Source organism: Ochotona curzoniae, unplaced genomic scaffold, assembly GCF_017591425.1.
Source record: "Ochotona curzoniae isolate NIBS_2020 unplaced genomic scaffold, NIBS_Ocur_1.0 contig_3622, whole genome shotgun sequence".
NCBI classification, from domain to species: domain Eukaryota; kingdom Metazoa; phylum Chordata; class Mammalia; order Lagomorpha; family Ochotonidae; genus Ochotona; species Ochotona curzoniae.
The window spans coordinates 27695466-27708036 of NW_024465926.1; the positions used below are offsets into that span (position 1 = coordinate 27695466).

General features: G+C 45.7%; 1 pseudogene; it reads left to right on the forward strand.

Moving 5' to 3' along the window:
- Positions 1-10526: 10526 nt before the first annotated feature.
- On the forward strand, positions 10527-12251 carry LOC121157810 (annotated as a pseudogene).
- The last annotated feature ends 320 nt before the right edge of the window (positions 12252-12571 follow it).

Here is a 12571-nt window from a genome sequence, read left to right on the forward strand (position 1 = left end):
CATTTGTCTTTTGCAAAAGTTATTTGAAATTGTTATCATATATTGCTGTATGTTTTAGTCAAAAAATATTTTAGCTTTTGTGAATTAATTTTAAAGTTCCTGTATGAAACATTTTCAAAAAATTAGATAAATCTGTATGTCTCCTCCTCCTACTTGGATCCCCAGTTGCAAAGGCAGGGCACATAATTTACATTTAAGCAGAAAGAACAGGTTGGCTAGGGCTGTGGCAGTTCCTGGATTTTGCAGTCACTCCCAGAGCTTTCTATAGGATTGTAAAAGTACCTAAGTGATCTTAAAGTGTTGCCAAAACTGATTTATTTATCTGTCTTGAACTAAGATTGCTAAATCAACATAGATTTGCTTGATTCATGTAAGTTAAATTTCCATAGGCTGTTTTCAAAATATTTTAATTAATTGATGCATGTGTGCTCAAGTTTGATTCTCATTGCTTTATCTAATATACAACTTAGTTTTTAATTGTTAACCTGTGCTCTTGTTTCCAAATTCACAACAGACATCAGACTTTGGTGTAATGTTTTCTAAAACCATTATTTGATGGTTTTCATTAATATTTTTCCAGAGAGTAAGCAAGCTGTTGACTCAGACTTGTTGAATGTGCACACCATACCTTTATAAGCCAATTGTTTCTAAGCATAATTAATTAACTAATAAATAAAAATGGGGATGCCGTCCAGAGACACTTTATCTATAACATTTTTAACACTAATTTTTTAAAGTTTGCCTTTTAACACTTAAGTTTTAAAATTTGCCTCAAGCAGACATTAATACTCCTGCTGATGATAAACATTTTTCTACATTCTCTGATAAAATTTTTACACATTCTTGTGTCAATATCAACTAAATGATTGGTATTCTGGAACACTAATAACCCACGGAAAAAGTTTTGCTCTTGTCCCTAGAATTTCATGGATTCCCAAAACTGTGGGTTTCCCTATGGCTCATTTGGCCTCAGATGTGCAGCAACTCCCTTGAATACGATACTACCCCTGGGGAAAGTGGAATCCCCAGTAGACCTGCCTGCAAGAACTGAAGAACCAGCTTTGTTTTTTTGATGTTGTTTTTGTTCCACAACAGGTCAAGAGTAGCAGAGAAATAATCCATCTTCTTAGAATGTTTGAGGAAGACGTTAATTATAATCTATTAAGCTTGTAATAAGTGATTTATACCTAACAGATTCTTAACTACCTTAGATATTAAGAAAAACCTACAGAAACTTACTGTGGGATCCAGAACAACACTGACACCCTCTTGAAGGAAGTCCTGTACCTTGCTGTTGAGATGTAAATGACTCAAGCCCCTCCTCCCTGGATGCCTATGTGACAACCTTCTTTGAAAAGTCTGATGCTAGGGACCATCGCAGTGGCCTAGTGGCTAAAGTCCTCGTCTTGAACGCGCCAGCTAAAGTCCTTGGCTTGATCCTCCTCCCCATATGGGGGGATCCCAACCCAGCAGCTCCACTTCCCATCCAGCTCCCTGCCTATGGCCTGGGAAAGCAGTTAAGAACAGCCCAAAGCTTTGGGACACTGCACCCGCGTGGGAGACCTGGAAGAGATTCCTGGCTCCTGGCTTCGGTTCGGTGCAGCATCTGCCGTTGCGGTCACTTGGGGAGTGAATCATTGCACAGAAGATCTTCCTCTCTGTCTCTCCTCTTCTCTACACATCTGACTTTGTAATAAAAATAGATAAATCTTTAAAAAATTCCTTAAAAGTCTGATGCTAATAATAAATTTCAGCTATTGACCATCAGTCAGTAGTCCACATGCGTTATTAACCTCTCTGTGTACCAAGTCCATCGCCTCAGGGTGGCAACTGTTCTCCTATCAGCTGATTCCAAGCCTTGACCAGAAGTGGTAGGCACCCAAATGATCCCAATCACCACTGCTGCCTCCTAGGAGCACAGTAGCAAGAGCTGGATCAACAATGAAGGAACAGGGACTTGAGCTCCACTAAGGTTTTTTTCTTTAGCACTTTTTAATTTTGAGGCTGTTCATGCTGTTGTCAATATTGCAGGCCCATGAGGACCATTGATTGAATAGGGTGGGGGGATCAGCTATAGGAGAAGACAGATGGATTTGGTAAATGCTTCCAATTTTCCCTTCTTCCTTTTTCTCCCAATTAGGGTATTGTGGAAAGAGAGGGGGATGCTCCCAGCTGACAAACTACATCAATACCCAGGGATGGGGATGTCCAAATGATGTCATTGCAGAAACCCCAATGTGAAAAGAGGGTTCAGAGGGAATTGCCTGAATAGTTTGAGAGTTCTGAGCTGCTGTTGATTTCATTTCCTAAGGCTGAGAAAATCCTTCCAAGGGCCATTGGCTGACAAAGTCCACCCTAGAGGTTCCTTCATGTACCTGTCCTTGCTGTCCATTGCTCAAGCAATAGCAGTCCTGGATGCCCAGTCCCAAAACAGGGTATCTGCAGCCAGATAATGGAATTTGTTTTTTTTTTTTTACAACTTATCCATTTTTAATGGAAGGCAAATATACAGAAAAGGAGCTTTAAAGAAAAACATATTCTGCCCAGTAGTCCACCCCCCAAGTAGCTGAAATGCCTGGAGCTGAGCTGATCCAAAGCCAGGAGCCAGGAGCAGTGGCTCCCTTGCTGAGTTTGCTCCTGGTCTTGCGTATGCTTATAGGTGCTGTGGCCCAGTCTGGTATGGTCCATCTCACTTTGGCATTCACTGGCAGGTGCTGCAGCCTGGCTCTGCCTAGCCTGCTCCCAGTCCCAGCTCATGCTGGATGTGCTTCAGCTTTATCAAGTCAGACCAGCCCCCAGTCCTCGCCTTAATGGGAGCTGGCAGGTGTAGCATTCCCAATCTGGCATGGCCTACACCCCATTCTGACTCTTGTACCTCCAAGTGTGTGTTGCAGACTATCCTAGCCTGAATTATCCCAAGATATGAATCACAGGTGTACTGACAGGTATGGTAGCCCAGCCTGCACAGGTCTGTTCCTAGATTCAGTTCTTGTACTCACCAGCTGGGGCTGCCTCTTAACAGTGGAGTTCTCCAAGCTCCCCTCTCAGACACCTTCCCAGTCACAGATTTTTTTCATACACAGGTGGTGTTTTGGCTCAGCCTGATTTGGTGTTCTTCCAGGCTCTCCCTTCACCTGTGGGTAAAGTGGCTTGCATATTAGCCCATATTTGTTCTGGCTCCAACCTGTCGGCTAATGGCTCTTCACTGCCTCACACACTCTCTACCCTGGTTCTCATTTGGATCAGTGGCTGCCACAACTTAGCCTTATCCATCCAACACTCACTTTGGCTCAAGTGAGTTCTAGTGCGTCCTAAAGCCTATCCCAATCAGGTATATCAACAAATCTTGGTCAAACACTTGCCAAATGGTGTTGTAGCCATGCTCAGCCAGGTCCACTCTGATTCCCAGGCCTTGCGCTCACCATTGGAAACAGCTGCATAGTAGGGATACCCCCTTAACTCCTCTACCATGCCCATTCCCAAGCATAGATCTTAGGCATACCTGTGGTTGCACCAACCCTAACTCCCACCCTGGCCCTTGACATTAGATTTTACAGCCTGGTCCAGCCCAGGAAACCTCAAACCTGTATCAGCCTGTCTAGCTTGTTTCTATCCCTGATGTTCATGCTAACTGGTAGATGTGATAGCTTAGCCCAGCATATGTTGCAATGTATCTTTGCTCCTGTGCATCCCTGTGTGCTCCAGATTGATCCAGCCTTTTGTTGTCTACAACTTAGGCAAGCCTAAATACCTGCTGACATGAGGAACAGCCTTATCTGGTAGGGCTCACTCCTAGCCTTGACTCTTGAACTCACCAGAGAGAGTTACAGCCCACCAAGGAGTTCCTCGAGTTTCCCCACCTGGCCTGCTCCCAGGCACAGATCTCACAAGTGTCAGTGAGTGCTAGGCTTCTACCTAGCACAGTCTGTCCCCTAGTCTCAGCCTTTGTGTGTGATAGTGATTGTTGTGGCCAAGCACACCTCATATCCAAATCTTGTGTGTGCCTGCAGGTACTGCAGCCTGAACCAGCCTATCCTGATCCCAACCTCAGTTCCCTTAAGTGTTGGCGAGTTCCATGGTGATACCTAACTCAGCCCATCACCATCCCCAGCTCTTGAAGAAACCTGCAGGAATTGCAGTTCCACAAGCGTAGGCCCATAATTCCCTGACAGAATCTGCCACTTCACGTACTTCTCACTCATACTGGTAGTGTCCTGGCCTAACGTAATATGCCCCAGCCCCTACCCTGACACTCCTTGGGGTACTGCAATTCTTTACCATGGAGATCACTGCCCTAGCTTTCATATGCACTGGCAGGTGGTGGTTGATATCAACTAACCCAGCTCAGTTTTCCCACTGGATTGGTGTTTTGGTCTGACCCAGAAAGGCCCTCCTGTTTCCCTTCTCCAATCCATTTGGTCTCAGTCCCCTCACTTAATTGTAAGGACAGTAGCCTTGTCGGTGGGAGTCCCCAGAAGTCATTCATCACCTGTAAAATATTCCCTCAGCACTAGTCTGCCACATGTTCCCATACCACTTTCCATGTGTAATTCATAGGCCTATGCCTGCTAGCATGCACATGTCTCTGAACGTGCTCTTCTGGATTTGTGGCCCTGCCTACCTGTCTGGGCTCATTCATGCTCACCTGTGTGTCACCAAACACCATCTGCCAGTGTGCCAACATGTGTCCACAGATTTCTTTTAAAAAATAGAATAGAAAGCTACATATTGTTAACACTAGTATAGTTAGCAAAAATTTGGCATTAACCAGCCCCTGGATGTCTGCCAGGTATTAGATGTTTTTCTGCACGCAGTATAACCCTTGCCTAGATATAAGGCAACCTAGGCATTTTCCCAGAGCTAGGGTCACTGAACTTTCTAAAATTTAAAATTGTCCAGTTTATTGAAGGTAGCAGCCATACAAATCTAAATATATATCTGTGTCAGGATTCTTACAACTGCATACCGAAAGTCACACACTTTGACAATTTTACAAGTATTTGAGAAGAATGGAGTAGGAGCTAGGTGAGGGAGGAAGAGAGGGAAAGAGTTCATTCTCATCTAGTAAATCACTCCCCATCTAATGCAATGAAATGCCGGGCTGGACTAGAGCCAAAGCCAGACTCAGCTGCAGGTGGTACATTCCAACCTCACATGTGAGTGTCAGAAAATCAATCACATGAATCCTCATCACCTCAAGCTCTTGCTTCTTGCTAATACCCATCCAAGGAGGCAGCTGTGATGAGCGGCCCTCAGGTATGGGACCTGTAATGACATCCCAGCTCCAGGTTTCAACCATTGTCCAGTCACTGTTATCACTGGCTTTAAAGGATGGGAAGCAGCCAATCAGATGGGAGCTCTCTCCTTTGTCTATCTCTCCAAGAACACAAAAATTTAAAGGGAAGAAAACCACACAAGCCCTATAGGAGACTCTGTTTCCACCTGCAGATTATGACCAACCATTTCCCTCCAGGCATTGCACAATGTCTTCACTTCCCCTCCCCTTCCCTCCAAACACTCTAGGCATTCTTTCAGTAAGAACAAAAGAAAAAGAGTTTAGCAGGTGTCATGGAAGTGCAAATGCAATTTATTCTAATTTTTATTTAAAGAAATTGATGGAAGGGGAGCTATTTTCACCAGGGCTACACAGATCCTCCCAGATCCTCCTGTCTCCAATGCTGCCCACAACATCACAGCAGGGAAGATCTTGATGCAGGCTGAACCCTGGCAGGAGAGATGTCCCACTCAACAGCGAGCAGCACGATACCAAAATCTCAGGGACAACATTTCAAAGCTGGTGCGATGCAGCTTCTTGTCCTGGATAAAACCAAATCAGATGAATGAGAGTGAACTTAGCAACATACTCAGGAGGTACTTCTTGCTCCACGTGGATCAAGTCTCTTCATGTTAAGTGGAAACAGCCCATCTCTGTGGTGAGTGAGAATGGAGAGGATGGATGAAAGAGCCTGCACACGGAGACACTTCCCAGACATTAAGAAAGGAAGTGTCAGCTTAAGACAAGAACCATACATCTGCTCTAGAAGCTATAAGTCCTCACAATTGAGAAAATATGCTGAGATGACCAGTCCTGTATCACAGATCATCCAAACTCCAGGGTTCCCAGCCAGGAGCTTCTGGACACTCCTTCTACATTTCCAGTAGGAACACACCTCCAAGGGAGAACATCTGCTTGAGAAAATTACTGTTCTACCTAAGCTAACTTCCCATTGGCTATATTTTTATCCATTTGAAAGGGAGAGTTACTCAAAGAAAGGGAGAGAGTAATTGACGTCTTCCATCTGCTGGTTCACTCTGCAAGCATCTGCACCAGCCAAGGCTGTGCCAGGCTGAAACCAGGAGTGCAGAGGAGCTTCTTCCAGCTGTCTCACAAAGGTGCAGGTGACAAGCACTTGGGACATGTGCTGCTACTTTCTCAGATGCTTTAGCAGGGAGCTGGATTGCAAATGGAGTACCCAGGACTCAAATAAATGTCTGCATGAGATGCTGTAATGGCAGCCAGTGGACCAATTCACTACACTAGAATGTCCAGCCCCAAGCTAGATTAGCATCTTATCGAGGTTTAGGAGTACAAATATAAAATACTTTGCATTTTAAGCTTTCGATTAAAAAGAAAAACAATGTACCTAAACAAATCTTACAGAGTTGCCTAATACAGTTCAAATCAATCTCAAGTGTCAGTTACATTAAATTTGGTGACAGCCTTCATTATGACTGTCATTCACCATTTCATTTGCTGGGTTCTTTGTGAAGCAGGAAAGAACTTAAAGTAAGATGAAAATGCTGATGTTATCCTGGAAATGTGTCCTGATGAATGAGGCATCAGACTACACAGGGGAATAAAAGGCAATCAAGGACGTCATGGGCAGAGTGCCGCAACATTGATAAAAGAATGCTGGGTTGAGAGCTTTCCATTTCTTCTTCATTCAGATTTTTACGTCTAGTTTTCAGCTACAAACTTAACCCCGAAACACTTCTGTTTGTTGTCATGATCAAGGGTATTTGAAATAGCTAGTGTGTTCTAACATATCGTCAAGGAATGATGAAGTGTTCTTGGTTAAATATAGAAATGTATGCTACTGTCAACAAATTACTGAAATTTTTTTAAAAAGATGTATCATGACTCCCCCTTGTGCTCCATCATTGCTTGTCAGACTGCCTCTGTTTGTGTTCCAGATCCAGTTACAGATGGATGTTGTAAGATCAATTTAGTTTGATGAAAAACATTTAAATTCATGAGTTATTTCATGATCCATCATTTTCATAAACATTTTAAAGCATCTTCTTATTGCAAAGAGTGTCAATTTACCCAAAAAGATATATCCAAACTGAAAAAATCAGTGAAGCAAACTCCAGCCTGAGGTGGCAGAGAGGGATAAAACACAAGCTAAATTGTGGAAGCGCGCCTCTGAAGCAGTTCATCAGATGTCCTGGGATCCCAGAACTCACACACTTTGGGCAGACTGACAGTGTTAGCAGGAAGCACAAATGCTGTCCCATGGGACTGTGGCTCCCTCTCTCTGGCCAAGCATGGCTGGGAATGAGCAGCACCTCCCCGTGCCTCCTTTCTCATTATTGCTTATAGCTGATGAAATTCCATTCCTCAGTTACCTGGTTTGACTGTTAGAATCTGTTCCTGAAAAACATGTTTATTCCTTTGCTGCTATAGTGATTGTTACTTCATTTCCTTGTTGGCTATATTTAGAGGGACTTTCTGTGGTTGCCTAGGTAACCTGCAAAATATATATATCTTGTTGAGTTCAGTAAAGTGCTCATTGTTTCACTCACCTTGCCATCCCATTTTCTGATATTTCTCTGCGTGGTCATCACACCTCAGGTCCCAATCTCCTCAGAGGGATCATCCACACTAAGTCACCGGTATCCCTTATTGGAGCACAGGTTCAACTCCCAATCCAGCTAACTACTAACACAATTGGAAAGTTGGAGAAGTTGGCTCAAATGCTTGCCCTATCGTGAACACAGGAGACCTAGATGAATGGACAGGCGCCTGGCTACAGCCTTGCTCAGCATTGACTGCTCAGCCATCAGGGAGGTGAACTCAAGTTGGAACATGTCTGTGTATCTATGGTGTATATGTCTCCCCTGTCATTCTACCTGTCAACTATATTAACAAACAACACATTTTTTAAAATTCAGCAAACATTGAGAGTTTAAAAAAACAGCCAACTCTGGAGTAATAAAACATTCCACTTTCATATGAAGGACAGAATTTACATTTTGAAAAATTCTGTGACTGAAGGATCTGACACTCCTAGGCCTATGGACCAGCAACCTCAAAGCTGCCCTCTTCAACTCAGCCCTAGAGAAACCAGAGCCCCACAGCTGGTGGCTTTGGATGAAGGCAAGGCTAAGGACCCTCACCCTCCAGCCACATGAGACACCACTTCTGAGTGGCTGGCAGCATTCTATGACATCACAGTCACTGGGAGGTGTGCCCTCTGCGTCGTGAGGCAACCAATGGCCAGTCCTCTGCTGGCAGCCACACTGACTGGTTATGGGCAGTGAAGGCAGCAGCACAGATTACAGAACCTGCTGAATTCAGGTTGGAGGTAGGTGGTGCTTGCTGTCTGCATGTGCTGTGCTGTGGATACTGTCACTCCCCAGTGAGCGTCCTTGATATCAAACACCTATATCCTCAAGCATGCCCCATTTGCAGAACATGTATACAGCTGCCTCCTGTTTCACACTGTGCTGTGACCTGGGTGTGAATGTGTCTCTGTGTGGTCTGCGTGAGTCAGGATACCAAGAGCAGGTATCCGTTCAACACTTATCACTTGTGGGGTGAGCAGTGCTTACTCTGAGAGCTTCAAAGATGTGTGAGTTGCGATTGGAGAATGGAGAGTCCTGAGAAAGGCTGAACTGCTCCCTGAGGACACCAGACATCTGTGTGGGTCATGAGCATCCCTTGAGGACAGGGGCAATGTGACAGTGGCTGATCTTGCCTGACTCTCTCTCTGTCCTCCTGCTCTGGTCATGTCTTTCATCCTCATAGATTCATATACAAGCTGCAAGGAGAGATCTCTGGGAGAGCAGTCCATGGGCTCTAATGCAATGGGTCATGTGAAGTGTTGGCTTGACAAATACTGATGAGGGAGGTGGGTAGAGGAGGAAGTTTCTGCCTCACAATGCACCTGAGAGAGCAGGAGCTGGCTTCTCTGGGGACACAGAGAAGAGTGGATCAGATTTTCCAAAGATTGCATGCCTCCAAAGTTCAACCAAGTCCCCCTTTGGCTTTAGGGCCATGAAGAAGCCACATTAGTAATAAAACCTACAGAGGAGGATGAGAGCGGCTGCTTCATCCCAGAAAGACTTGGATTCCTATGGTGAGTCATGTCAAGTCCAGGTGATGCCCCACCATGATGCCCCATGCCTATCTACAGCTCCCCAAATGTACTGCACCTGCTGTCTCAGGGGCAATTACAGATCAGCATTTGACCAGAGTGGAGTGAATAAAGTGACTGTCAGGACACTGTTAGGGGCAGAGTTGGACATGGGCCACGGTCCACTAAATCACTCAGAACATTTGGGCACCTTCAGGAGGCCAAGGCCCAGGGACAGAGGACAGTGCAGCAATGGCCATGTGGCTGGTGGACGGTGGAGAGTCTGGCCACAGGGGCCCATAAGGAACCTTAGCAGGAAAGGAAGCACACCTTCTTCCTCTCTCTTCCAAGCAGTATGTCTTGTCTGAAGTCCTGATGGCTAACTCAGTATACAACATACAACCCCATGAGTATTATGGGTTGGTTCTGTTCCTGGGTTGTCCATTCACACTGTCCTTGTCATAGACAGTGCTGCACTGAGGGGCCATCCTAATCCACAACTGAAACATCTAGGTGCAGAGTCCAAGGCAAAGTCTCAGTGGACCCAACCCCAGGTTCTGGGAGCAGAGGGATGCCTTCCTCACGCTTCTCTCGGCACCCAGGAGCATGGCATGTTGAAGTTGCTCCTGTGAGAGCCAGTGACCCAGAAGGCGAAAGGACTAGCTGTGCAACTGCTGTGGTCATCTCAGTCCAGTCTGCATCCTGCTGATGTGATTGTATCCAAGTACTGGGGATTCTAGAGAGAGTTCTTGAGTTCTGGTTTCAGATTGCCCCACGCCTAGCTATTTCAGTAGTAACCAGGGGACACAAGGTCTTTGTGTCTGTGTTTGTGTGTGCGCACGCGCACCCACACGTGTATGTGTGTGTATGGTGTCCATATGTTTATTTCTTCAATATCATGAAAATACAGGAAAATATTTAATAAGGAATGTGTTTATATTTTGATCTTTAAATTCTATTTCCAAAAACTTAAATATATGCTTCTTAAGTTTTAAACTTTGCATTCTTTTTAGACAGCGAAAGATCACCTATCAGTAAATTTACTCCCCAGATGCCTACAACAATTAAGACTGAGCCAGGCTGAAGTCAGGAGAACAGATTATGATCCGGGTCCTGAGGTTGATCCCTAGGTTTGGGACACCTCCACACCCATCATGGCTGCCCACCATGAGCCTGTTCAGATATCTCTTAAAGCAGGTGTCCCCTATCCCTCTAAACCTCAGTTCCCAATATCACTATAACACAGACAAGGTGCAGAGCAAACACGACATCCTGACCTTCAAGTAACCCATCCAGCATGGCATTGTGACCAGCTGGGATGACGTAAAGATCTGGCACCAAGCCTTCTACAACAAACTGTGTGCACTCACCCCTGGCAGGGAGCATCCCGTGATACTGACCAAGACCCCACTAAACCCCAAGGCCACCAGGAGAAGATGATCTAGATCCAGCTTGAGACCTTCAACAGGCCGGCCATGTACATGGTCATCCAGCCTGTGCTGTCGCTATATGACTCGGGCCAAACCATGGGCATCATAATGAATTTGGACGATGGCGTGACCCACACGGTGCCCAGATACAAGAACCACACCCTCCTGCACAACATCCTGTTTCTGGACCTGGCTGGCCTGGCACCTTAACTGACTACCTCATAACAATCCTCACAGAGCACAATTACAATACCACAAGCAAGGCCGAATGGGAGACCTTGTCACACATCGAGAAGAGCCTGTGCTATATCGCTCTAGAGTTCAAACAAGGGATGCCATGACTATGTTCCCCTCTTATCTAAGAAAAAAGAACTACAAATTGCCTCATGGCCAGATCATCAGCTTCGACAATGAGATTTGCCTTTACTCTGAAGCACGGAGTCATGCAACAATCCTCAAGACAAACTTCAACACCAGTCCCCTTGGGTTGAACTATTCCTTTCAACACTTACACATCTCGGGCCCGGCGCGGTGGCGCAAGTGGTTAAAGGTCCTCGCCTTGCACGCCCGGGATCCCATATGGGCGCTGGTTCTAATCCCGGCAGCCCCGCTTCCCTTCCAACTCCCTGCCTGTGGCCTGGGAAAGCAGTCGAGGACGGCCCAAGGCTTTGGGACCCTGCACCTGCGTGGGAGACCCGGAAGAGGCTCCTGGCTTCGGATCGGCTCACTTGGGGAGTGAATCATCGGACGGAAGATCTTCCTCTCTGTCTCTCCTCTCTGTATATCCGCCTTTCCAATAAAAAAATAATAAAAATAAATCTTTAAAAAAAAAAACACTTACACATCTCAGGCCAGTTCCTCGTAACTCTCTTCAAACTTACATATGGTTGACCCTTCTTTGTCCCCCACCCATTCCCCACCAACCTCCCACTTTGACTATTTACCAGATCTTACTCTTGTTTATAAACTTCTCCGAAAACACAGATTGATGCTTTCCAAAACCATGATCTGAACTCGCCACTGCACCCACACGCCTCCCCTTTCCAACTGGAAGACTCGGTTCTTTTCAAAACATTTTGTCCTGACACACTCCAGCCACGGTGGACTGGACCTCACACGGTAATCCTCACCACACCCACAGCCACCAAACTCCGTGGCCACACCTCCTTGTGCCACCTCTCTCATCTTAAACTCTTCCAGAATCCCACTCCCTCTAAGTGCAAGGTTCAGCATATGGGCCCACCAAGTTAATCTTCAAACATCAACATATGCCTCTTTCCCCTCCACATCCCATTCATTAGACAAACCCTTCTGTAGAGATTTACCCACCAACAATCATGTAATTATCAGGAAAGTGCCTCTACCCAAACTTTCACTACCCAGGATTGTCCCTTGCCTTACAGGGGACGCTTTGTCCTCCAATTCTGACTACCTGACCTACACTGTTATGACCTGGGCATAAAATTTGCAGTGTATTTTGCTTACCAACAGACAAACCCAAGTTTGTTGTAGGAATCAACTCCAGATTTTATATTTGGGGATCCCCACTCCTGTCATGGCTCCTTCCAGTCTTCACTCCCCTGGTGGTCAGAGCCCTCTCACTAATGCTCATCCCTTCTTTCCTAAGATTCATTCAGAAAACATTCACAAAGCCTCGTGAATCACTCTCAATCAGATGCTGCTCCACCTCTGCACTCCTGTACCCATGGAGCCTCGTCTGCACCTTGCATACAGGCCATGTCCCTCCTCAGCAGAAAGTAACCAGCAGGATATCATAGCCCG